This window comes from Ornithorhynchus anatinus, chromosome 10, assembly GCF_004115215.2.
Source record: "Ornithorhynchus anatinus isolate Pmale09 chromosome 10, mOrnAna1.pri.v4, whole genome shotgun sequence".
In the NCBI taxonomy this organism is placed as follows: Eukaryota; Metazoa; Chordata; class Mammalia; order Monotremata; family Ornithorhynchidae; genus Ornithorhynchus; species Ornithorhynchus anatinus.
In genome coordinates this window covers 29,039,365-29,066,530 of record NC_041737.1, presented here as the reverse complement: position 1 = coordinate 29,066,530, position 27,166 = coordinate 29,039,365, and positions in this window count along the sequence as shown.

Genomic DNA, 27,166 nt, shown 5'->3' with positions numbered 1-27,166 from the left:
CTGTATGACCTTGGGCAAGCCAGTTAACTTCTCTGGGCCTCAGTTACTGTAAAATGGGAATTAAGACCATGAGCCCCATATGAGACAGGGACTGTGTCTAGCCTGATTAGTTTTTATCTACTCCAGAACTTAGTACAGTGCCTGGCACATAGTAAGCACTTAACAGATACCACCATTATCATTATTATTAGTAGCATAACTCTTCCCACAAGGTGACTTTTTCCTGCATAGTGATATGGAAGATAACACTTTGAAAATATAGTATTGCATGTATTAGGGTAGCAGCATGAACTAGTGGAAAGATCATGGCCTGGGAGCCAGAGGACCTTAATTTTACTTTTGGCTTCACCATTTGCCTGCTGTGTGTCCCTGGGCATATAATCTAGCTTCTCTGGGCCTTAGTTTTTTTATCTACAAAAAGGCAATGTATTATCTTATTATCATTATCTACTTAGATTTTGAGCCCCACATGGTACAAGGACTGGTTTTGCCCTGAGGAACTTGTTTCTACCTGAGTGCTTGGCCCACAGTAAGAACTTAAAAAATACCACTTTTATTTTTATGTCCATTTGTACACAACAGAAATTTAATGTAAAACCTCTCATTATTAAGACATATATTGCTATTTGATCATGTAACTATATTTATCGGGCTTTTATTGCTTTATTTTAAAATGAAGTTGCATTGTTGGTCAATTTTGGAATCTTAGGAACACAGTAATTCACTTTACATTATTTCCCATGGGAAATTCTACTTCATTTTGTGCTTTTTTTTTCTTCTTAGTTCTCTATTTTAATAGAACCAATTAGGAGAACTAACCTGCATATAGCAGCAAAGGAGAGGGTAAAGAACTGCCATTGTATAATCTTGAAAAAGTGTTGGATGTTAAATGAATAATTGTCTTTAAGAGAATAATGGGCTGAGACTTCAGGATAAGGACTTGGGGGCAGAGATATGGAATAATTTTCTGGCAGTGAGGTTTACTAAATCATAGATGGGGTTAATAGAACAGTCTGGTGGAAAAGCCCTTGGAGGTGTTAAAAATAGGCTAGGTCTGTCTTCATTGGTTTAACATAATCAACGGTAGGGAACTTTTTAGCTCTGTGTTCCTATAAACTATCACCCTGAGATGTTATCCTATTGATCTACATGGCTCCTAAAGATACTATCTGGCAAAGTGGTTACCTACAGAGTAAACCCTTTTGCTCCCAAATCATAGGCCTTCTTCTCTGAAGTACTTTCTTTAGAAATGATGATCTTGAACTCATTTCATTTCACTATATTCATTTCATAAGGGTAAAGCATTCCAGCCCCTGAGTGGAAAAACATATTCTCAAGGCTTCTCAGATGAGTGGCCAAAGAGGAATTGTCTGGCTACATGAGTTTTTACACATTTTTGAGCAATACCATAGAGATCCAAATGAGAATCTGGCACTCAGGGTCATCGTGTCAGTGTGGGACACTCCCCAGAGGGCTATGGGATGCTAAACCCATGCCTAGATTACAGTGGACCATATGCTGGTTTTAGGGTGGTTTTTTTTTTCCGTCAGTCAAAAGCAAGGCATAATCTGGATAACATTTTTCTTGAAATAAGTAATCCAAGTATAATTCAACACAGGTGTCTAATATTCCTTAACTGTTTCAGGACACCATATGTGAGGAAATGCAGCCAAATGGAAATTGCTGTACAAACACTGTAGCATTTTATAGCTTGGGGCCTACCACTCGATGAATGCTGAGGTGGAGGCATGTGATTGCTTGCGCTGTGGCCAGTTTAAGATGCTCTAGAGCCTTCTGTAGCGAATTCCAGGGGACCCCAGGGTAAATATGTCTCCTCTCTCTGTTCCTGGATAATGGGGCAGGATGTGTGAAGGAGGTGAGAATGGGGAAATGGGAAAAATGTCTTCAGAAGCAGTATGGCCTAGTGAAAAAAGCATGGGTCTAGGAGTTGGAGGACCTGGGTTCTACTCCTGTTTCTTCCAGTTGCTGTATGACCTTGGGCAAGTCACTTAACTTCCGTCTACCTCAGTTTCTTCAACTGTAGAATGGGAGTTAAATTCTTGTTCTCCGCCCCCAACCTAGACTGTGACATCCATGTGGGGCAGGGACTGTGTCCGATCTAATTGTCTTGTATCTACCCCAGCTATTAGCACAGTGCTTGGCACATAGTGTGTAACAAATATTATTATTATTATTGGGGAAAGAGCACAGGTTGCCCCCTAACAAGAGCAGGATTATTTCAGAGAAGCAGCATGTCTTAGTGGAAAAAGCACAGCCTTGGGAGTCAGAGGTCGTGGGTTCTAATCCCGGCTCCTCCACTTGCCAGCTGTGTGACTTTGAGCAAGTCACTTAACTTCTCTATACCTAAGTTACCTCATCTGCAATATGGGGATTAAGGCTGTGAGCCCCACTTGGAACAACCTGATTACCTTATATGTACCCCAGTGCTTAGAACAGTGCTTGGCACATAGTAAGTGCTTAACAAATATCAGCATTATTATTATTATTATTAGAGTATGAGGGAAAGGGAATCCTGAGGGAGAGTGAGATGGGGTCCTTTAGAGGATGGACACTGGTTCCTTTGGATAAAATAATCTTTCCTGCCATGATTCATTCCTGTTTTCATTTCTTTAGTAATTGCCTAACATTGAAAGCAGCACGGCCTAGTGGAAAGAGCATGGGCCTGGAAGTTAAAAGGACCTGAGTTCTGATCCCAGCTCCACCACTTGCCTGCTGTATGACCTTTGGCAAGTCAGTTAACTTCTCTGGGGATCAGCTACCTCATCCATAAAATGGGGATTGAGATTGTGAGTCCCATGTAGGACACTGATGGTGTCCAACCTGATTAGCTTGTAGCTACCCCAGTGCTTAATACAGTGCCTGGCATATTGTAAGTACTCAACAAATACCAATAAAAATTGAAAATGACACTGCAGAATGGACAACTACTGGGTTTGGATTCCATAATATGGAAACTATTCCTCTGCCTGAAAAATGCTTCATCATTTGTATCAAACCTGTGCAACCTGCCATATGGAGAGTGGGCTCTCGTGAGAGTGTTTGTTGGCGACAAGTCAATGGGTCATATGTAAAAAAAGAATAAAGTGAACCGGGGACCACTCAATTAATCAATCAATTTATTGAGCATTTACTGTGTGTGGAACACTGTAACAAGCATTTGGGAGACTACAACAGAGTTGTCAGACCCATTCCCTGCCCATAAGGAGTTTACAGTCTAGAGGAGGAGCTAGGAGCAGTTTAATAAGCCACTGACTTGGAGTTGAAGAAAAAGTCTGTCAGAAAGATCATGAAAATTTCACCTCTTCTGGTCACTCAATTTCTTAGACCTCTTCACCATTAACATTCCCTTGATCTTGAGTGTCTCCTATTGCAGGGCATGGAGATAATCAATATGAAGTGGGAAAATAGGGGGTTGGAAATGACTAAATGTGGATATAGACTAAGCCTCATTTGCCAGGATTTTTTTTTTGACTATGTACTTCTAATACATATGAAATGTTCCTTCATTTGAATGTAGATTGAAGCAAAATCATGGTGTAGTATTTCTTATATAAAGACACATATATGCACATACTTTCTATCAATTAATGGTATTTACTGAATGCTTACAATGTGCAGACCACTAAGTGCTTGGGAGAGTACATAATCCAAGCACTAAACATTTGGGAGAGTTGGTAGACATGCTCTCTACCTAGCTAAATATGTCCCAAGGATGATAGATTCTGTTTGGGGATCACCTATTCTTCCTTCAGGAATGAATCCTGGACTCAGTGAGGTATGGTGGGTCGAGGGTATCGCACAAATTCCACACACCTTTCCCCCCATACCCTGCCCTTCTTCCTGAAGAGTCTTCAGTGAGAGAGATCCATGTTCTGGGAATTTCTTGTCTCATGGCAGCAAGACAGGAGATGGCAGTCCTACTTGCCCCACCTCATATTTAAAGAGGGCCAACACATTTGGATAAGCAGCAATGCATTAATAAATGGCTGGAATTTGGGATGGCACAAATTCAGCTCAAGGAAGACCCACACATGAATGCTCCACTGTTATCTATCTGCCCCATCCTACTCAATTCTGCCCCAAACCAACTACCCGACATGATTTCTCAGTGTTTCCTTTAGTTGCAAAGCAGGGAAAGGTAAAGTGATTTTACTAGACTGTAAGTTCGTTGTGGGCAGGAAATGTTTCTCTATTGTACTCTCCCAAGAGCTTAGTACAGTGCTCTGCAAACAGTAAGCACTCAATAAATATGATTTAATGAAAGAATGAATAAATGGAACTCCAATGTAAAGGAGGGTTCATCCCAGCCATGAGGAAAGGCATTGAGTCAGCAAAGGTGGTACTTAAGGAAATCAGACATTGAGCTACTGTAGGTATTTGCTAAATAAATCCACATGCTGGAAATGCATAGATCTGTAAACCACTTCCAAAGCCCTCCCAGAGCCGAACTTTTACAATAACCCATTCACCCCAGGGTAGTGCTTAATGAAAATTCACCATGCCTGATCACAAACAAAATTCTTCCAAGGTTTCTTTTTTCACTTTCCTCTCCCTGATAACAGCTGTGCAAGGCTGCTCCAAAATTGAAAACCTAAGAAATTGCCATCTAGCACCTCTACTTAAAAAATCATCTACTTTTAGATTATTCAAGGCATTGTGTACTTTCAAATTAGTGATTATGGAGTGTAACCAACTAAGGGGAAGATATTCATCTCAATGCAAAGTGAGTCAGATCATCTTTATTGTAGTCTGCTTCCAATTCCACTCAAGGAGTCTTTTGCAGATCATGAGTCGCTAATCAAATTGTGCTTGCATTGTTCTTGTTTACTTCTCATTCAGGTTCTAGTTCAGCATTTCTGGGAATCAGTGGTTCAGCTTCAAATTTAAAGTTGTTATTCCCTTGTTGGTTGGCTTTCTCAGATTAGATTGTGCTGGAGGATTTCTTTTTTTTGGTTGTTTATGGGCTTCTGCCAAATTGGGCATTTCCCTTCTTAACTCCTGAAACGTATGGGAGTGGGAGGTTAAACCTATAATGACTGATGGCTGATGTATAAAAGAAGGGTACCAACAGAGAAGATTTCATCCTATGAATATTTCCCTTGGAATTCCCAAGTTTAATAGTGGTGTGTGTGAGAGAGAGACAGAGAGACACTAGGCCTAAAATAATAATTTGGGTGTGTGACCCCCCAAATTGCCAGGTTGAGGACAGTGTGACTGGGAGCCTAGTCAGTCAATTATATTTATTGAGCACTTATACTTACTGTGCGCAGAGAACTGTAGTAAACACTTGGGAGTGTGCAATATAACAGATATAACCCCTGCCATCAGTGAACTTACAGTCTAGAGTTGGAGAGAGACTTTAATATAAATTAATAAATTACAGATATGTACAAAAATGCTATGGGGTTGGGTGGAGGGAATGAATGAAGGGAGCAATTCAAGGTGACGCAGAAGGGAACTGAAGAACAGGAAAAGAACACATAGTAAGGAAGCCCACTTAGGAGAGATATGCCTTCCATAAGGCTTTGAAGTTGAAGGAAGAAAGTCATTGTCTGTTCGATATGAAAAGGGAGGGCCTTCCAGGCCAGAGGCAGGACGTGGGCAAGTGGTCGGCAGTGAGATAGACAAGATGGCCTAGGAAAACATATTCATGTCACATAAACCCCAATTCTCAATTGAAATACTGATGCCCTCAATTCATCATTATTACAAGCTCCTTTGAGACATTCCAGTGCTGTGTTATTCCCAAAACACTTTGCTACAGACATTGTAAAGACCTAATGGCTTCTATATTGGCAGCAAGGGGTAAGAGCTGTGCTCAAAAATGACATAAAAATAAATGAGTTTGTAGAAGTGCCTGCTTCTGAGGATGACCCTCAGAGATATTTACTCCATGGCTACAGATGATACCTGTAATTCCAGCAGTTGTCTTTCAGTAGTTAAAGAGGAACCAAATGGAGGAATGTGGATGGATAAGGGCAATCCATCACCACTATGGGAAGCAACCAAGGGCAAAAGTCCTATGCAAATAGGTGGCCCCTAGGCATTGATTGTGTGCTTGCTGAAGAGACTGTAGCATTGTTCAGTAAACCACCAGGGTATCTGATTAACTCAGTATAGAAATTCCCTAAAGTCCCTGAATAGACAGGAAGCAGAATGACCTAGTAGATGGAGTATGGGCCTGAGAGTCAGAAGGACCTGGGTTCTAACCCTGGCTCCACCTCTTGTCTGCGATGGAACCTAGAACAAGTAACTTCACTTCTCTGAGCCTCAGTTATCTCATCTGTAAAATGGAGATTAAGATTGTATGCCCCATGTACACTCACTCCCTCGGTGAACTCATTCGCTCTCACGGCTTTGACTACCATCTCTACGCAGATGACACGCAGATCTACATCTCCGCCCCTGTCCTCTCCCCCTCCCTTCAGGCTCACATCTCCTCCTGCCTCCGGGACGTCTCCACCTGGATGTCTGCCCGCCACCTAAAACTCAACATGAGCAAGACTGAGCTCCTCATCTTCCCTCCCAAGCCCGGTCCGCTCCCAGACTTCTCCATCACCGTGGATGGCACGACCATCCTTCCCGTCCCGCAGGCCCGCAATCTCGGTGTCATCCTTGACTCGTCTCTCTCGTTCACCCCACACATCCTATCCGTTACCAAGACCTGCCGGTTTCACCTCTACAATATCGCCAAGATCCGCCCTTTCCTCTCCACCCAAACGGCTACCTTACTATTACGGGCTCTCGTTATATCCCGGCTAGACTACTGTGTCAGCCTTCTCTCTGACCTCCCTTCCTCCTCTCTCGCCCCGCTCCGGTCTATTCTTCACTCCGCTGCCCGGCTCATCTTCCCGCAGAAACGATCTGGGCATGTCACTCCCCTTCTTAAACAACTCCAGTGGTTGCCTATCGACCTCCGCTCCAAACAAAAACTCCTCACTCTAGGCTTCAAGGCTCTCCATCACCTTGCCCCTTCCTACCTCTCCTCCCTTCTCTCTTTCTACCGCCCACCCCGCACGCTCCGCTCCTCTGCCGCCCACCTCCTCGCCGTCCCTCGGTCTCGCCTATCCCGCCGTCGACCCCTGGGTCACGTCCTCCCGCGGTCCTGGAACGCCCTCCCTCCTCACCTCCGCCAAACTGATTCTCTTTCCCTCTTCAAAACCTTACTTAAAAATCACCTCCTCCAAGAGGCCTTCCCAGACTGAGCTCCTCTTCCCCCTCTACTCCCTCTGCCATCCCCCCTTTACCTCTCCGCAGCTAAAGCCTCATTTTCCCCTTTTCCCTCTGCTCCTCCACCTCTCCCTTCCCATCCCCACAGCACTGTACCCGTCCGCTCAACTGTATATATTTTCGTTACCCTATTTATTTTGTTAATGAATTGTACATCGCCTTGATTCTATTTAGTTGCCATTGTTTTTATGAGATGTTCTTCCCCTTGACGCTGTTTAGTGCCATTGTTCTTGTCTGTCCGTCTCCCCCGATTAGACTGTAAGCCCGTCAAACGGCAGGGACTGTCTCTATCTGTTGCCGACTTGTTCATCCCAAGCGCTTAGTACAGTGCTCTGCACATAGTAAGCGCTCAATAAATACTATTGAATGAATGAATGAATGTAGGACAAGGACTGTGTCCAAACCTATTAGCTTCTCTCTACTCCAGTGCTTAGAACAGTGCTGAACACATAGTAAGCACTTAACAAATACCATCATTCATCCATTTAAGAAACTATAAAAGGTCCTCAAACATTTTCTTCTTCAAATCCCATATTACTTAAGCTTTGTAGGGGGAAAGATGAGTAGTTCTGTCTTAATCGTATTGAGTTTGAAATGCTGGCAGGATAGTCAAGGCTAGCATTATTTAAACAATGATAATAATAATGGTATTTGATAAGTGCTTACTATGTGCCAAGCACCACTTTAAGCTCTGGGTTATATAGAAGGTAATCAGGTTGTCCCACTGGGGCTTACACTCTTAATCTCCATTTTACAAATGAAGTAACTGAGGCACAGAGAAGTTAAGTTACTCACCCAGAGTCACACTGCTGCTAAGTGGTGGAGTTCATTCCCAATTCTATGCTCTTTCCACTAAGCCATACTGAGGGCATATACAGTAGATGGTAAGTTCCCAATGCATAGAGAACATGTCTAGCACCTCTATTGTATTACACCCTCCCAAACATTTTGCACAGTGTTGACTGTGAGCCCATTGTCTTTTAGACTGTGAGTCCATTGTTGGGCAGGGATTGTCTCTGTTGCCAAATTGTACATTCCAAGCACTTAGTACAGTGCTCTGCACACAGTAAGTGCTCAATAAATACGATTGAATGAATGGTCTGCAGGCAGTAAGCACCAAGCACCATTATAGATTATTGATTGATTTGTAGCTTGGGTGAGAGATCAGGATTGGAGATGTGGATTCGGGAGCCTTCTTCAAAGAGATCAATCAGATAAATCATAAAATAACATTTACTACTACTACTACTACTAATAATAGTATTTGTTTAGCTCTTACTATATGCCAAGCTCTGTTCTAAGAGCCAGGATAGATACAAGGTAATCAGGTTATCCCACGTGGGACTCACAGTCTTCATCCCCATTTTCCAGATGAGGGAACTGAAGCACAGAGAAGTTAAGTGGCTTGCCCAAGGTCACACAGCAGACAAGTGGCAGAGCTGGGATTAGAACACATGTCCTCTGACTTCCAAGAACGGGCTCTTTCCACTAAGCCATGTTAAGCCCCTACTGAGTGCCATGCTCTGTAAAAGCCCCTGAGAGAAAACAGAAGAGTTAGGAATACCTAATCTAATAATGTTGGTATTTGTTAAGCGCTTACTATGTGCAGAGCACTGTTCTAAGTGCTGGGGGAGATACAGGGTCATCAGGTTATCCCACGTGAGGCTCACAGTCTTCATCCCCATTTTCCAGATGAGGGAACTGAGGCCCAGAGAAGTGAAGTGACTTGCCCACAGTCACACAGCTAACAAGTGGCAGAGCCGGGATTCGAACCCATGACCTCTGACTCCCAAGCCCAGGCTCTTTCCACTGAGCCACACTGCTTCTTCAAATCTCTGACCTCAAGGTACCTGCAGTCTAGAGGGACAGAACAGGCCCAAAACTACATTGTTGATGGGAGAAATAATCGTATATACATCTGCCTAAGTGCATATTTTCTCCCTCTAGGCTGTAGGCGCTTTATGGGCAGAGAGCAGGTCTACCAAATGTGTCACAGTGGACTTTCCGAAGCTCTTGGTATAGTGCGCACTTAAAAAATATGCTTCATTGATTGATAAGTGCTACAAGGCTAAGTCCTCAGAAAGTATGATGATGGTATTTGTTAAGTGCTTACAATGTGTCAAGCACTGTTCCAAGTGCTGGAGTGGATCCAAGGTAATCAGATTGGTCACAGTCCCTGTCCCACATGGGGCTCCCAATCTTCATCCCCATTTTACAGATGAGGGAACTGAGGCCCAGAGAAATGAAGGGATTTGCCCAAGGTCACACAGCAGACAGGTGACAGATTAGAACCCAAGTCCTTCTGGCTCTTAGGCCTATGTTCTATCCACTAGGCCAGGCCATTTCTCTAAAACAGTTATCTTGTAGCAACTATCGAAGAATCTTGTTAACTATGCTCTCCTAAATTACAAGGACCTTGAGACTCAGCAGGGCACAGCAGATGATCTTAGCTATGTCTGACAAAGGTCATTTTCTAAGAAAACACTATCAAGATCTCTATATAGCATTTGCAGATCTTAAAAAAATGTTTGACACTATCAGTGGATCTGATCTGTGGCAACTACTGAAGATGTATAGCTGCACTGAAAAATTAATCAAATTCTACAATTACTCCATGACAGTTATAGGGGTCTTACCAGATCCTTTTGCAGTTAGATTGCAAACTCCTTGAGGTCAGGGTTCTTGTGTTTTGCTTCTGTTATACTTCCCCAGGTGCTAAGTAGAGCCCACTGCTCATGATAGGAGCTCACTAAATAATCTGGAGGTATTGAGGTCAGGTTAGCAGTCTCAATCCAGGGTCTAGAGTAGTGATAGTTTATCAATCTCCTATATTTCTTTAGCAGTGATATCAATCATTAAGAAGCAAAATGCCTTTTGGGGGTATAGAGTAGTTATGAAAAGGCAATTCATGAGGGGAAGAAGGAAGGAATTTTAGATGGAATTGCAATGGCACCTCAAATGGCACCAATTACCTCCTTCTTGCCAAATCCAATGGATTCTACTCCATCCTAATCCTTCTTGAGCTCTCAACTGTCTTTGACACTGTGGACCACCTCCTTCTCCTGGAAATATTATCTAACCTCAACTCCACGGACATTGTCCTATCCTACTTCTCCTATCTCTTCAGCCACTCCTTCTCAGTCTCTTTCATGGACTCCTACTTTGCTTTCCACCCTGTAACTATGGAGGTCTTTCAAGGTTCAATACTTGGTCCCCTTCTATGCTCCACAACTTCAACTACCATCTCCACATGGATGATTCCCAAATCTTACCTGTGCATCCCTGATCTCTTTTCTCCTCTGCAGCCTCGTATCTCCTCCAATCTTCAGGGCCTCTCCAATTGGATGTCCCACCAACACCTCAAACTTAACATGTCCAAACCAGAACTTCTCATCCAAACTGTCTCCTTTTCCTGACTTTTTCATCACAGTAGGCAACACCACCAACCATCCTGGTCTCACAAACCCATAACCTTGGAATTTATTTGACTCAGCTCTCTAATTCAACACACATAATAAGTGTGTCATCAAAACCTGTTGATTCCACCTTCACTTAATCTCTAGACTCTGTTTTTTCCTCCTTAGTCAAACTTCCACCACATTGATACCAGCACATATACCCTGCTTTTACTATTGTATCAGCCTCCTCATTCACCTCCTTGCCTCTTGTCTCTACCCATTCAAATTCATACTTCATTCTGCTACTTCCCCATATGATTATTCTAGAAAAACATTCAATCCCTACCTCCCCACTCCCCAGAAATCTCCAACGTATGCCCATCCACCCTTTCATCAAACAGAAACCTCTTACCAGCATCTTAAGGTACTCCCTCTTACCTTACCTTGATGATCTCTAGAAGGGTTTTGTGTCCTTTGGAAGGCTCAAGACAAAATGTGCTACCAAAAAGCTCCTCTAAGAAAGCATAGGCAGAATATACAATGATGAAGCAAACCCTCAAGTGAGCTACCAAATTGCTCCTCTATGAAATAAATAAGCTCACCTTAAAGAGAAGAGGCAGAAAGAACAGAGCAAACCCTCAAATGAAGTGTCAGAGCTGTGGACCATTAGAAGACACCAGTATAAGATGGACCATGTTGTGTATCTGTCAGAAATGGGGGTGACCATCTTAGAATGTGAACTTCAGGAAAGAGAGGACACCAAGAGGAAGAAAAGAAAACCCCGTTAAGTGTCTGTGTGTACCAAATGCAAGAGTGAAGCAAAAGGCAGTGAGTCAGTGTCAATCACATGTTGGTCTTTCAATCCTATCTAATAACAATAGTAATAATAATGTTGGTATTTGTTAAGCGCTTACTATGTGCAGAGCACTGTTCTAAGCACTGAGGTATATACAGGGTAATCAGGTTGTCCCACATGAGGCTCACAGTCTTAATCCCCATTTTACAGATGAGGGAACTGAGGCATAGAGAAGTGAAGTGCCTTGCCCACAGTCACACAGCTGAAAAGTGGCAGAGCCGGGATACGAACCCGTGACCATGCTAACTAGTAAAAATCTCACTGTCTGGAGAAATGAAAAAATGAAAAGGGAAGCAAGCAATGAAAATTCATCATTTCATTATTTGAAAATGTGAATTGCTCTGCCTTGGCACCAAGCCATGGCTAAAATGTCTGGAGGGACGCTTTCCACCTAAAGCTTTCTCACCCTTCCAGGGGTGTAGCAGGGGTGGGGGTTGCTTTGAAGATTCCAAGTCCATAGGTGAAGAAGTAGAAGGGCCTGAAAATGAAAGCATCTTCTTTTAATATTACAGTTGGCTTAGTGACTACTGCCTGATTTCATCCAGTGGTGATGAATCCCTCTGTGTTCCCATTAGACTCTAAACTCCTCTTAACTAAGAGTCCTCTCTCCCAATTCTATTGCCTTGTACTCTCTCAAGTGCTTTACTACAGTGGTCTGCGTGCACTAAGTGTTTAATGAACTCTCCCAATTACGGTGCTCTGCACAAAATAAGTGTTTAGTGAACACTTACTGTGCAGAGCACCATAGTAGGCACTTGGGAGAGTACAACAGTACACATTAAATATCGCTGATTGATTGAATTGTGACATTATTCTATATTTTCAATATATCTTCTTGTTTTAGCAGATTGGATATTTTAGCTTCAAGGTTGTGTTGTTATTTAGTGATGGATATTCTCATTCATAAGATTAAAGAAAGCACTCAAGTTTTCTAGCATAAAATCATGCAAAGACTTTACATGCCAACTATTCAATTTGCTAGATAAGCTTCCACCCCACTCTTCCATTCCCTTTCCCTCCCCTTCTATCCCTAGGCCTTTTCTCTCAGTAAACAAAATTGAAATAAACACCACCTTTGTCAATTCATTGGATGATAATATGAGCCTCAGTTAAACTGAATCACTGTTTGGAAAATGCATGAATTCAATTGAATGTTATCTTCAGAGTTTGGTGTAATTATTTAATTAATGGAAATGAAGCATTTCAGTCATGAAGGATTTGAATAACTGTTGAAGGACACTATGGGTTTTAGCCATGGCTTGGTGCCAAGGCAGAGCAATTCACATTTTCAAATAATGAAATGATGAATTTTCATTGCTTGTTTCCCTTTTCATTTTTTTCAGCTTTGCATCATGATTGAAGCAAAGAAGTCTGTCTTTGCCAAATAGTAAGAACCTTGGTTGCTGTGGCAACAAGTTGACTGAAGAACTTAAAATAAAGATGGCTCATTTCCAAATCACTATTTTTTTTATTCTTCAGAAAAGCCACACACTGGCAATAAAGCACTGCTGGAGACTTTATAATCAATAAACCTGTTGTTTGCTGAGGGATTATGTCCCAAAGCTTGCATTTTAAGCAGGTGAGAAAGTGTATGTTGATTCCATACCCTTTACAAATATGAGGCAATACATTAAATTATTTTGGAAAAGTATATGTAATAACTGGGGAGAAAGGTATAATAATTGGGGAGAGGGGTTTGGGTCGGTATGGTGATGAGGACACTTTTCAGTGGTTTCAACTAAAGTATAGGCAGTTTCCTTTGGTTTAAAAATGACTGGCATTCAGAGACTACCAAATGTACATTGACACACATGTATCCAAAGTGAATTCATCTTTGAAAGCAAAAGCTTGAAAGAAGTTGTTTGGTACTGAACAACATATTTTATGCTAAAACGATTGAGTGTGCGTTTGTGCATGCACACTAACTGTGAAGCAGTGTGGCATAGTGAAGCAGAATGGCATGGTGGACTGAGCATGGACCTGGGAATCCAAAGGTCATGGGTTCTAATCCCAGCTCTACCTCTTGTCTGCTGTGAGGCTTTGGGCAAGTCACTTCACTTCTCTGTGCCTCAGTTACCCCAACTGTAAAATAAGGATTAAAACTGTGAGCACCATTTGAGACAGGGACTGCATACAACTCAATTTGCTTGCATCCACCCCAGCTGTTAGTGCAGTGCCTGGCACATAGTAAGCACTTAAATACCACAATTTTTATTATTATTAATAATAACAACAATAATAGTAATAATAATAAATGCCAGGCTAGTAGGTACGTTGGGAACACAACTGAAATTGTTCCCAAAATTTCAGTCAAGGACCAAATAGAATGAATGAACCATATTTGAAACAACTTGATATTTTGCAGCATTTCATTATATTAGTAATCCACTCTATGCATAGAGAGTCCTGTCTTCATCTCTTCACTTGTTTCCTTGTATCTTCTGTTTCTCACTCTGGTACTTTCTCTGGGTCTCCTGTGTGCTTGTTCTGTATGTTTGCACATGTATGCCAGTGTGTTTCTATGTATATGACTGTGTGTGTTTTGTGCAGAAGTGAGCACGTTGCACATCTATGTGGGGTTTCATGAGGATCCCTTTGTGTGCTTTTTTGGGTAGTACCTACCTATGTGTGAGTGCTTATGCATTTGCTTATTGGTACATATCCTTTTATTGATGTATTTATCCTTTCCATTTATGTTAAATGTAGGTGTCCAAGTCTTTTCTCTACCAATAGGCATCACTATGAATGGTTGGGAACCAGAAGTCCTGGTTCTAGTCCTGGCTCTGCTATTTGCCATTTTACCTTGGGAAAAGAAATTGCCTCACCTGTCAAATGGAGATAAACTACTTGCTCTCACTCCCTCTTAGACTGTGCTGTGGAGGCACACATCCACAAAGGCATATAGACAATTCTGAACTCAGGACAGAGCCAGCACTTAGTACAGTGCCTCTACAGTGCTTAGTATAGTGCCTGGTACATAGTAAGTGCTTAAAAAAAAACATAAAACAAAAATGGACTCAGAATAAGCAAAGCACTTTGCATGGATCTTTGTCTGAAGAAGACAGGTTAAGTAACCGTCCACATTCATTCAATTCCTGACACTAACACAATGAGCTCAGTCTGGAGGGGAGCTCAGTTTAGAGGGCATATCTGGTATATCTAATACATAATCAAGTATAATAATAATTACAGTACTTGCCTGTGTGGCAAGGACTGTTCTAAGCACTGGTGTAGATACAAATTAATCAGGTTGGACACAGTCCCTGTCCTACACTGGACTCACACTCTTAATCCCCATTTTACAGATGAGGCAACTGAGGCCCAGAGAAGTGAAGTGACTTGCCCGAGATCCCACAGCCCAGCCAAGAATCGAACCCAGGCTCATGCTCTATCCATTAAGCTATCCTGCTTCTTCTAAGTTCATACACAGGTGCCATAGAGCCACTTGAAATTTTTCCTTCTAATAACCCATTATGGGCCTGTCATCCATGCAGTTATTAAAACTCTTTTAATCCTTTCAAATTATCTAACTATTCCCTCGAACTTTTACGAGTTTTCCCTCTTGTAACCCATTCTAGAATTTTCATCCAAGAATTTATCCCAATTCTCCTTGATCTTTTTGATATTTTTTGTGTGTGCACTTTGTATGATAACAAATTTCCCATATGTGCCATCCACTGTGTAAAGAAATGCTTGCTTTGGTATCTTTTGAATTTATCACATTTGTGCTTCAATAGATGTTGCCTCTTATGAGGGTTGGATGAACGTGTGAGGAGAATGAACAACATCAAGAATGTGTAGCAGAAAGGTGAGCAGATCAACATTTTAAAGAGCCAACAAAGCAAGTCATCATGTGATGTGGCACAGCCATTTAGCAGTGGGTAATAGGAAGACCTTAAGCTCGTCCTCTAAACAGTATGCTTAGAGAAGCAGCGTGGCTTGGAAAAAGTACAGGTTTGGGAGTCAGAGGTTGTGGGTTCTAATCCCGGTTCCGCCACTTGTCAGCTGTGACTTTGGGCAAGTCACTTAACTTCACTGTGCCTCAGTTACCTCATCTGTAAAATGGGGATTAAAACTGTTTCTCTCCTGAAACCTTGTGCCTATCCTAGTTCTTAGCCTATCAATACTATTGATTGAGCACTTACTGTGGAAAGAGACCTTGGGACACTACATTAGTGTAGTAACAGATTTCATGATTATTATCAAAGTAAAGATGACAAGTCAAGAAAAGACCTCTTTCTCCTAACCCTCCTGACACAAGCTCTTCCTGGATGGCTATTTTTTGAGATTTACTGAAGATAATGATACTACTACTACTACTAATAATGATAATGATAATGGCATTTATTAAACCACTGAGCACAAGCTCTGTTTTGCTTGTCTCCTTCTAGGCTGTGAGCTGACTGTGGGCAGGGAATGTGTATACCACTTCTGTTATATTGCACTCTCCGAAGCACTTAGTACAGTGTTCTGCACAAAGTAAGCACTCAAAAAATTTGATTAATTGGGGCTTATAGCTTACTGAAGTTGATTGATGAAGAGCCCCTAACTGGTGAACAGGAGGTTTTTTTTTGTTTTTGTTTTTTTTATGGTATTTGTTAAGTACTTACTGTGTGCCAGGCAGTGTACTAAGCTCTGGGGTGGAAATAAGATATTCAAGTTGGACAGTGCACCTTCCTCATGGGTTCACAGTCTTAATCGCTATTTTACTAATTAGGTAACTGAAGCGTAGAGAAGTTAAGTATCTTGTCCAGGTCACCCAGAAATCAAGAGGTGGAGCCAGAATTAGAACTCAGGTCCTCTGACTCCTAGACACATCCTCTATCCACTAGGCAACACTATTTCCACTTAGTGAGAGACAAGCTATCTCTGTTGGGGTTTAGGTGGATTACCTTGCATTGTCAGACAAAGGCTGACTTTCCCATCACAAAGCCAGCTTCGAGGAGAATTACCTATTTTAGAAGTATCCTAAGGTGCTTATGATACATTGCTTACTGTTGTGACAAAAACACTCCATGCTTTGGCCTTTTTCTCTAAAACTTGATGAGAGGAGTAAGATGGAAAGGAAAAGGAGAGTGTTTTGGGTGGGTGAGGGGTAGAAGAAGAAGAGTCAGAAGCAGGAATTTTGCTCCTGTTTTTCAGAAACCCTGAGTCTGCTTGCACTTAGAAGCATTCTGGGCCCTCTTAGTGATCACTGGGGAAAGTGACTGACAAAGACCACAGAATGGACTGCTGATATTGAGTGCTTATTTACTTACAGGTACTTATTTACATAATAGCTTCCGGGATGGGATAGCCATCATCCCTTAGAATGGTTCAGTAGTCAGGCACAGCAGTCTGAAGTGCTCAAGCACTGAGTATAGTGCTCTCTGCACATTAAGCGCTGAATCAATATGATTGATTAGTTCATGGGGAGGGAAATCTGTTTACCTTCCCAAGTCCCCCCAAATCAATGATTCCACTGGCCTGATTCTCCTTTTTTTTTTTTTTTTACCACAGGTGATTCTTTCTGTCATCAAAGAGGGAACAACACTTCCCTTCAGCTACCACTCATTTCCTCCCTGTCTGGACTTTATTTTTAATAATAATAATAATGTTGGTATTTGTTAAACGCTTACTATGTGCAGAGCACTGTTCTAAGCCCTAGGGTAGATACAGGGTAATCAGGTTGTCCTACGTGGGGCTCACAGTCTTAATCCCCATTTTACAGATGAGGTAATTGAGGCACAGAGAAGTTAAGTGACTTTCCCACAGTCACACAGATGACAAGTGGCAGAGCAGGGATTCGAACCCTTGACTTCTGACTCCCAAGCCCACTTCTGACTCCCAAGCCCACTTCTGACTTGTTAAGCCCTTGCTATGTCCCAGGCAAAGTGGATAGAGCACAGGCCTGGAAGTCAGAAGGACCTGGGTTCTAATCCCAGCTGTGCAACCTTGGGTATGTCACTTAACTTCTCTGTTCCTTAATAAACTCATCTGTAAAGTGGGATTAAGACAGTGGGATGTGGACTGTGTCCAACATGAGTAGCTTGTATCTACCCCAGCACTTAATACAGTGCCTGGCATGTAGTAATTGCTTAACAAATGCCATTTAAAAAAAAGTGCCACAGCACTTAAGAGCATATCTTTAAATTAGATAGTATAAACTACTTATTCATTTTAGTGTCTGTCTCCCCTTCTAGACTGTAAGCTCATTATGGGCAGGGAACATGCCTGTTAATTCTGTTGTCTGGTACTCTACCAAACACTTAGTACAGTGAACCGCACATAGTAAGCTCTCAATAAATGCCATTGATTGATTGACTGATAGAAGATCTAATTTGCCCCCTCCTCTCCTCCCTACTATGGTGTGATTCTTTTGGTCAATAAGTGGCTGGGATTTTTCTAGGTACAGAAGGAGGGGGTAAAGTGAACGGTGAATCAAATGGGCTGGGGAAGATATTCTTACTTTAAGGGAAAGAATTGAGCTGGCTGAAAATGAGGGGTATACTGCCTTTTTACTTAGAATAGGTATGAATCTTTTCAATAATATCACTGAGACTTTGACATGTAAGTTTCAGTGATCTTAAAAAGAGAACTGTGAGCAAAAGAATCCCCGAGACTAAGTGCATAAAGACATTTTAATGGCTACAGAGCAGAGTGGAATGCCATACAAAATAGCTTTTAAATATGTTCTAAGTGGCCTCTGCTACTTTACCTATTCCTAAAACATGAAATGACAGTAGCAGATGTTCCCTGAAAAATACCTTAATGATTTCTTTTTCAAAAATAATTTTCAACAATGTTTCAAACAAATGTCTGCTATCACATAAACATACCCCAAACACATAATTATCTTTTTCTTCTCCTTTGTCATAGTCAATCCTCAATCATGAAATGGTCAAAGTGCCCAGAAAATAAAATAGCAGTTTTTCATGTAGGTGGCCTGGATCAGTCCCTGAAATACATCCATACGGGGTCACATGTTTTAGGAAAATTCATAGTCTTTGCAATGTTCAAATGGAGCCAAGTCATTATGCAGCTGTTTCTGCTGGAGCACCTGTGATTCTCCCAACCCTTTGGCTTTGCCTTCTCTCATGAGCAGAACCCTGGGACACTTCCCTCATTAACCCTTAGTTTTATGATAGCCTGTGCCACTCAAGCTATTTCTAGAAGAGCAAATTGAACAGTGAAAAAGTTTTTTACACTTAGTGACTAATGTCAATACTTGTCCACAAATGTATACCTGTATTTATGTATCTGTACATTCAACTATTTTTTTTCAGATGCTGGGTTTGTCTTATTTTTTGCATGGCTTCCTGCTCTATCCTTGTTTCTCTTTCTGCTTTCATTATCTGTAATCTGTCTCCTGCATTACGGTGTAGCTTTTCAAATGCTTAGTGCACTGCTCTGCACATACTGAGCACTCAGTAAATACCACTGATGGACTGTATACTCTTTGAGAGTAGGGAATGTGTGCCTTCTTATTGTTATACTCTTCCAAGCTCTTAGTAGAAGTTCAATAAATAACACTTTTTATTTGTTAAGCATCTGCTATGTGCCAGGCACTGTACTAAGCATTGGAGTAGATATAAGATAATCAGGTTGGACGCAGTCCACGTCCCACATGGGGCTCACAGTCTTCATCCCCATTTTACAGCTGAGGTAACTGAGGCCCCAAAAGGTTAAGTGACTTTCCAAAAGATCACACAGCATACAAATTGCAGAACCCTGATTTGATTTAGAACCTACCCCCACAGGCCTTCCTTGCTGCTACATTTGTGGAAGATTAAATACTGGAAGCAAGCAGAGAAGAGCACCATCCCAAAAAATGCCACCAGTATTTAATTCATTTTCACCAAAGTTGCTAGATCTGGTTACCCCAAGCATTTTCATTTTTTTTCTTGTTAATTTAAATGTTTCTTATCATGGGATGCCCTGTGAACACTGGAACCAAACCACATCATGAAAACCTTTTCACTACACTCCCTGGCTTCAGTTCTGCAATTATATAAATCTCACCCTTGGACACAATGAAAATATCGTAATAGAAATCTGGATGCTATTTCCTTCTCCTCGGTTAAGCATTCATTTCCTCTGACAATCCTATGTATAGCGATCCAACCACAGATTGAGGAGCAAAACACTGCTGACTCTGGAATCCGTAGTCTACTCTGGGGAGCTAGGATTCAATCCCTATTATGTCATTACCCTTGGGATTGCTTCTTTGTTACTGACATGCTCCGTGACCCTGCCACAGCTTGCCAGAGCATCATGAAGGAATTTCTGAGAAAGGAAAGGGCAGTCATGATTTAGTTATGGGCCAGGGCAGAACCAGGTCTAAAGCTAACAAACTAATAAATCCCATCAAGTTTTCCTCCCACGGACTCACAGGAAAACACACAGCCCCTTCATAGACTTGAAATCTTCTAATGCTTGGTTTCTGGATTTTGATATTTTTTTTTCCTTCAGTTTTCATTTCGTCTTCTCCCGTGTTTCAGCAAATTAACTGGCTCTTTTTCTCTTGTTTCTTAGGCACTGACAGTAAATGTTTCCACTGATAATAGCTGGGATAGATATAAATTAATCCAGTCCCAAATGGAGTTCACATTCCAAGTTGGAGGGAGCTCAGCCATTTATTAAATCCCCGTTTTATAGATGAGGGAACTGAGGCACAGAGAAGTTAAGTGATTTGCCCAAAATCACACAGCAGGTAAGTCACAGAGCCAGAGGCTGTAAACTCATTGTGGGCAGGAAATGTGACTGTTTATTGTTATACTCTTTTCTCCCAAATGCTCAGTATAGTGCTCTGGACACAGTAACCGCTCAATAAACACTACTGAATGAATAAATATGATTGAATGAAAGGCCCTCTGACTCCCAGGCCCATGCTCTTTCCACTAGGTCATGCTGCTTCCCTTGCTTGATGTCATGTCTATCATCTCACCTCTGCTGAGGTAAGTAAACCATCGTCATCTTCTAGGTTGTATGATCTGGCCCATTGATCTCAAAACTGATGTCATTAATCAAATGATTAGCAATGAATACCCATGGACTTAATCCCTGCCCCAGAGAAGCAGCATGGCTTAGTGGAAAGAGCATGGGCTTGGGAGTCAGAGGTTGTGAGTTCTAATCCCGGCTCTACCACTTGTCAACTGTGTGACTTTGGGCAAGTCACTGTGCCTCAGTTACCTCATCTGGAAAATGGGGATTAAGAGTGTGAGTCCCATGTGGGACAACCTGAAAGCCATTTAGATACCTAGTATCTACCCCAGTACTTAGAACAGTGCTTGGTACATAGTAAGCACTTAACAAATATCATTATTATTATTATTTCCCCTGCAAAATAGTCTGTTTAACTCCTGGGTTAAAAAAAAATTGGACCTAATTTTCACAGGTGATACAGAGTTTGGGCACAAGACCAGCTAAAATAGATAGCCTCCAGTTCTGTGAGGAGAGTGAGAGGTCTCATCTGGAGTCAGAAAAAGGAAAATATTTTACTCCATGATTAAGTTCTAATGTAGAACATGGGCCTGGGAGTCAGAAGTACCTGGGTTCTAGTTCTGGCTCCACCACTTATCTACTGTGTGACCTTGGACAAGTCACTTAACTTCTCTGTGTCTCAGTTACCACATCTGTAAAATGGGGATCGAGACTGTGAGCCCCACATGGAACAGGGACTTTGTTCAACCCACTTACCTTGTATCCACTCCAGCGCTTAATGTAGTGCCTGACACACAGTAAGCGCTTAACAAATACCATAATTATTATTGTTATTATGAGTGTGCGGAGCGGAGGGCAAGGGTTTTTTTTGGTGTTTGTTTTATTTGCTTTATTTTATTTGTTAAGCACTTACCATGTACCAAAATATTCTAAGTGCTGGGGTAAATACAAGTCAATTAGGTTTGAGTGAGACTTTTCCCCTCAAATCCATTTTATAACCAATACTCACTATACAAACAATGGCTATGTATAATGTAAGATACCTGCTTTGGTCAACCGAGTGCCGTTCCTGTGAAAGTAGCCATAATTTTCAGGAAAAAAAAGTTACAAATGCATCAAATTATTTTATTATTGCTGAATGAAGTTAAGATGTTTCAATAATTTTATCACAGAATTTTCCCAGAAAGATATTATTCGGTTCTAACAAGCATAATCAATTAGCTTGCCAAATCAATTTTTGTATTATCATTCCTAGATTCTCCACGGTGCTGCCTGCTCTTTGTCATCTGTTCAGATGTGGGCACCTAATGCACAAGAAGGAAAGCCACTTCCATGGAGAAAAAGCAGTTCCATTATGGGGGAAGGCATCATTTTAATCACCCTCTTTTAATTTCTATTGCAGACATGGCAACTGATGCTGAGGAACTCATTTTGTTTAGAACAGTTTGGACTTTATGTCACAGTGAGAAAAGTGTGTATATAAGCATGACCCTAGTCGCTTGAGTCAGTATAAGGGCCATAAATCATTTCCTCTTCCGCAGGTATAATCATAAATATACCTTCCATGTAGATCGTAAATTAAGTACCTCCTCCATGCCTCTGAAAATGCAAAATTTTGAGGGAGAAAGAGTAGCAGCTACAGCGTCTAGACTGAAGTGAATATGTACTTCTCTGGTGCCTCAGTGGGTTGGAAGAGCCTCCCGGCTTCTCTTTCATCTCTCTGGTGTGAACTTCCTTTCTTCCTCCCTCTCCTTTCCCTCTGAGAAATCTCTATGCCTCTTTGTCTACCATCCCCTCTTTGATTGTTTCTTCCCCCACCTCTTCCTGCTCCTTGTGTTCCTTTTCTTCCTTTCCTTTTCATCTACCGGAACACAACACTTCACACCAGGGATTGAAGGGATTGGATGGAGAAAAGGAGGGGCGGGGGGCGGAGGGGGGGGTGCGGGGGGGGGGGTGCGGCTGTAGCCCTCATTTGGTCCAGATATCCCCTGACAACCTAATCGCTCCTGCCCACAGCGGTGTCCCTTCTAGTGTCAGGAGGGATTTTTATTTTTTTTTCCCCAACTTTTCTTTTTTTCCCTTTTCTTAGTGCAGTAGAAAGGGCTGGGATGACTGGTAATTATTTTTGTTTAAGCACTTCACACTGCTTACCTACCTCACAAATGGATCACGAGGGCCGATACCCACTGGGGAATGTATAATTTGTAAAGGGCTTTGATCTCCTCAAAAGAACTGTGTAAAATGGGGGGGTGGGGGGGAAATAAACAAGTACACGAATAATCAAATGCAACAAAGAAAAACAGAGCAGGTTATAAGACTAAGTCCTCAAATGATTACTTTGAACAAATTCAAATGATATAAGCATCCTTAAAATGCAATTTGTCCTTTTAATCAAAAACAAGAGAATATTGTCAAAATGCTTTGAAAAATGGCTATGTGGAAGCAAATGTAGCTTAGGCAATTCTTCATTCATTTGGCAAATGAGACAAAAATGGCTCCAAAACAATGAGACAAAAATCAAAGCCCAGGTAGAATCCCAGAGATCATGAAATCTCAGACTATATAAAAACTCAGCACCATACCTTGCTCACACCCGTTACCTGTCATGCCATGGTTATTTCAATTATTATTATTGTTGTTGATAATAATACACATCTTTTAAATAGCCTGCATTTATAAATGAAAGTGATCAATAAATTATGTTGTTAGAGAACAACTAAAGAGCATGCTATTTTCCTTCTCTTCTGCTGTTTTCTAAAATGGGTGGTTTTATAGGACCTCGATGTACATTGAATACTGACATTTGCCTATGCCTTGTTTTGAATATTTAGACATCCGAACCATGTTCTCAATTCACTACACAGTAAAGGGATTATGCATTTAAAAAAGAACTGTATGCAAACAAGAAGAAATTTTAATTTATCATAAATAGAACTGGTCCCACGGAAATAATTTGACCTGACAGTTCAAGGTTTGATCAGCAAATCCAGAGATTAAGAACACTTTTGACTTGAACAGAATCCCAGTGCGTCCGTTCAGTCTGAAAAATATAGAAAAGCTAGTGTGTACAGATCACACAATACCATTGTTTCACTTAATACTTTCATTCCATTAGCAACCAATGAGAAACTCTTTTAACTTCCGAGAAACCTTCCAATATCATGCAGTCCTGGTCAACACTGAAGCAACAGAGATTACAAGACATCAAACTACAATCTTTTATCCCATGCTTTGTGTGTATACAATGAGAAGTCAGCTTTCCTTTGAAGTACTAATTGTCTGTATCAATCAATGTCTAATCCCTTTCTAGCATGCATTTGGGTCTCCTCAGTAACTGAGCTGCCCCTTCTCACTGGTCCATGCTGAAAAGTCCTTAAAAAATAAACAGGAATAGTGTAAAGGGAGTGATTTATCTGAGTTCTAGAAAATCTAGATAAAGGAATGGAGATTAACATTCATATTTTGAGATTAAAATCATGTGGAGAAATCCAGAGCAAAAGAGCAAGGAGAATACTAGGAGAGAATTAATGAGGTCTAAAACAGCCACTCTAAGACCTCTGGGAAGTGGATTTGGTGCCTAACGTTTGAACTGGGACAAGATCACTCAATCAGTCAATCAATGTCATATTTATTGAGTGCTTACTGTGTGCAGATGATAAAAAAATATGAAGTACTGGAATAGTCTTTGAGTCTTGCAGACGTATTCCCAGAGAATCCACCTAAAGCTTTGATAGTGCCTGCCAGTCAGAAAAAAATCCTGAGCTAATGACCCTGAGTTGTGTCTTTTGATACAAATCCCCCTCTCTAAAGACTGCATCCCAGAATAAATTGCCTTCTTCCTTGAACATACCAGAACATCTTTCAAAATCCTTCCCACTCCTCTTCCTGCATATCTTCCTCTCAAAAGTACCATGAAACTATTATAACTTTATGGATAGTGATCCTCCTTAATGGTGAATTCTTTAAAGAATTTCTGAGGAAATTTATCAAAGTGTCTATTCCCCTTCTCATATGTGCTAAATCTCAGTTTGGGTACTGCTAGAGAATAGCAGGTCTGGGGATTGGAGGTCAGGGGGTGGGGCGGAGGGTAGGCAGAATGAATCTGGGTTCTGCCCAGATTTTTCAGAGATTTGCAGGGCAGCAAAAGAAAACAATATTTTCACTCTCCTTCTTGTTTTCAGCTTATTATCAATCAGTGGTATTTACTGAGGGCTTGCTATGTGAAGTGCATGTACTAAGTACTTGGTAGAGAACAGTAAAACCAAGTTAGTGGACATGTTCCCTCTCCACAACATTATTATCTGCTCGTTTCTCACCATCTCCCCCTACCCTGCTCCCTGGAAGGAGAAAAGCTGCAGCAGAAAACATTTTCTGTTTTACCTCCCACTCGTTTGCAGTTGACTATCTGCTCAATTCCTTCCCACCCTCATACATACACCCCTGCTGCTCCCAGCAACGAAAAAGTCACGGGTTTTTCATGAGAAAGAAGGAGAAAATACTTTCTGCTTTCCTCCCACTTTTTGGGAGTTCATTATAGAATTTGAGAAGGTATTGACACCCTGTCAGGCTTGAAGGAGAGAAAAACGCCTCTCCCACTTCCACCCCAAACTCCAGCTATGGACCCTAGTAGTTAGGAGACTGGGAAACAGAATGTCCCAGTGTGGCCACAGTAACTATCCCCTCAGTCACAGAAAAATCTTAAGTGTTCTTGGCTCAAACATCTTCCAGGTTACATATAGACTTCCTCTTCCCATCCTCACCTCCATCCCACCTCCTGAAGCTACTGCTCTTCCTAAGGAAAAAAGCAAAGGCTTAAGCAAGATGTAGTGGGTGATGGGTTCCTGCCTCACCAAACCAGGGGAAATCACATTACTTCCATCCTAAAAATGCTTGCCCAAACAAAAACCTCTTTAAAGTGGTAAGGATATATATAGAGAAATAATTATTTGCTTGGGTATTTTCAGGGAGTTGAGTGGAAGCCATGGGAAAGAAATTCTATGGGGAGGGGAAAAAAGAAAAACAAAGTGATCTCCCTGGTTACTCCCAGGTTATTAGCAGATAAGCAAGCATCAGCACATTAGCAGATCAGAAATGAGAGTAGATCAGACTACCAGGTCATTCAAGAGCTGTACCCAAAATGCAGTGTTATAGTCAATTAGGGTTATTTATTGAGTGCTTACTGGGTGCAGGGTGATGTATTAAGCACTTATATGATGTAAAAGGCAGTCAAGCAAGGACGTCAGATGAGTCTTATTAAAAATAGTTTGCTTGAAAATACTTTGTTTTTTTCAAACTAAAATTGGGATTTGCTTCATGCATACTTGACCATTATGTTATTTACTTTCACCTAGTTTTTTTACCAGTCTTTTTCTAGACTGTGTAAATTTTACAGAGCTTTAATACTCCATAGATGGAAAATGTTTTAGTAATGTACAGTTTATTATGAGCAAGGCAAGAATTTAAAATGTATGTTATTTGATAATCTAAACTTACGTTTTTATGGGATCAGTGTTGTGAGCTACACAAGAGTACATGTTAGCCCAGAATGTTTGACATCTTGAGTGCCATGTTTTTTTTTTTTCTGTTGTTTTTTAAGTTCCAGATGGAACATGTAACAATGTTGTGTAACTTGCAACTTCAAATTTCTGTGGAACAAAAGAAGGATTTGATTAATCCTACCAGTAGTGCATGTATGCCATTATTTTATGATATTCATGAAGGGTGTTTGGCAATTTTTTAATGGGAGAGGGGATTGGCCAGTTTTTGAATTGCATTTATAGCCGGCTAATAAGCAATCCATTGAACTAATCCCAGACACCAGCCTTAGTGTTGCAAATGTCTGTTTAGTTATTTTTATGAATCAGATTCAATTTTATGGACTTTAGATTCATCTTTATGAATAAAAAAATCCATTTAGCATGGACAACCAGCTTCAGTGTTCTATAATCATTTAGTCAGAGTAAAGTAGAGACAACCCCATATAATCTCCTTTGGAGGTAACGATGGTAATTTATGTTTGTTCACTGAACAATTTTATCGCTTTAATTTGTGGGGGCCACAATCATTAGAGTCTTATAAATGAATAGAAGAAAACCAGCGCTTCAGGAAATGGAGGCTCTAATTTAGGGATGCATCAGGGTTAAATTGAGCAAGATTTCACAACATTTGAGATGTTCTTAAAATTCACAGTTTATTTATTTTGAAGACATGTGTATGATAAGCCTTCAGTACAATTGCAGAACAGTTAAGAACTGCAGTTCCAACTTTTCCTTTTGAAAATGGCAGGGGGGAGAGGGATGGAGCATCAAAGAAGTGGAACTTCGAGGGGACAAGAAGAGGAGGGAACATGTGGAAAAGAGGGAAAGAAAGAAAAAAGGAGCAGGAGGAAGAGAGGAAGGGAAGTAGGAAGGAGAGAGAGAAAGAGGCAAGTAGGGATCGAGAGAAGAGAGGGAAGGGGAGGAAAAGGAACCAACATGGCCTAGTGTATAGAGCATGGGGTGGGAATCAGAAAGAACTGGCTCTAAACCAGGCTCTGCCATTTGTCTGCTGTGTGAACTTGGGCAAGACTCTTCACTTCTCTGTGCCTCAGTTACATGGGGATTGAGACTGTAAGCCCCATGTAAGATAGAAACTGTCCAATCTGAGTTGTTTGTATCCACTCAGCACTTAGTACAGTGCCTGGTACATAGTAAGTGGTTAGTAAATGCACAGTTAGTATTATTATTGTTATTCTGTATGA